This window comes from Panthera onca, chromosome E1 (assembly GCF_046562875.1).
Source record: "Panthera onca isolate mPanOnc1 chromosome E1, mPanOnc1 haplotype 2, whole genome shotgun sequence".
Classification (NCBI taxonomy): Eukaryota; Metazoa; Chordata; class Mammalia; order Carnivora; family Felidae; genus Panthera; species Panthera onca.
The window spans coordinates 39474182-39475507 of NC_138352.1; the positions used below are offsets into that span (position 1 = coordinate 39474182).

General features: G+C 40.5%; 1 pseudogene; it reads left to right on the forward strand.

Moving 5' to 3' along the window:
• The first annotated feature begins 626 nt into the window (after window positions 1-626).
• Window positions 627-735, forward strand: LOC132688662 (small nucleolar RNA SNORA70; annotated as a pseudogene).
• The last annotated feature ends 591 nt before the right edge of the window (window positions 736-1326 follow it).

Here is a 1326-nt window from a genome sequence, read left to right on the forward strand (position 1 = left end):
CTTCACACTCAGCCCAGGGCCCAATGTAGGGCTTGAATTCACAACCCCTGAGATCAAGAGTCAATGTTCAAGTGACTGAGCCACCCAGACACCCCCAGCAGACTTTATTTGTAGAAAATGATGGGCTTATTCTAAAATTTATGTGGAAATGCAAAGGATCTAGAATATCCAAAGCAATCTTGACAAAGGAAAACAAAGTTAGAGAACTTAACATTACCTAATTTCAAGGCTTGCAACAAAGCTGGTATGCTATCTTCCAAACAGTATGGAAGTATAAAGAGACACATATAGTTCAATGGAACAGAATAGAGAGCCCAGAAACAATGAGGAACCAAGCAATCTTATGAATAAAGCAATCTTTTAACAGGTATGGCTGGCAAAACTGGCTCTCAATATGGAGAAACGTGAACACTGATTCTTATCTAGCAAATACACAAAATTTAATTTGAGATGAATTATAGATCTAAATCTAAAAGCTAAAATTATCAAGTTTCTAGAATAAAACTTAAGAGAATATCTTCATGATCTGCAGATGGGCAAGGTTTCTTAGGTAGGAGGCAAACAATAGAAGAAAAAATAATTGTCATCCAGATTTTATAAAAATTAAAAACTTCTGCCCATCAAAACTACAGTTAAGAAAATAATGGTGTGCAATGGCTGCAAACAGTGGCTTCCTCGGTAATATATGCAGTCTGTTGCTTGTGTGGGTTGTCCTAAGGGACCTTAGAGACCACACTTGCCAGTGAACATGCATGTCTGAACTCATGCTGTCCCCAGTCTAGGCTCCAGACAGTATTCAGAGTGTCTTTGGAAAGTCCCAGGGCACAGTGGTCATGGTCCACATTGGCCAAGTTGTCATGTCCTTCCACGCCAAGTTGCAGAACAAGAAGCATGTGATTGAAGCCCTCCATAGTGCCAAGTTCAAGTTCCCTGGTGGCCAGGTGGTCCACATCTCCAAGAAGTGGGGCTTTACCAAGTTTAGTACAGATGAATTTGAAGACACGATGGCTGAAAAACAGTTTATCCTGGATGGCTGTGGGGTCAGATATATCCCTAACTGAGGCTCCCCAGGGCAAATGGTGAGCTCTGCACTCCTGAGAGCTTCTGCACTGCCCCTCCTTAGGCCCACCAATAAATCCTAATTGCTACCCAAGAAAGAAAATGATGACAAGTCACAGACTACGAGGAAATATTTGTAAAACATTTCCATTAAAGGAATTGTATCAAATATATACAAGGAACTAAAACACAAGAATAAAAGCACAAACAACCCGATAAAGAGAAGGGCAAGAGAATTGAGCAGACATTTCAAAATAAGGTGGATGA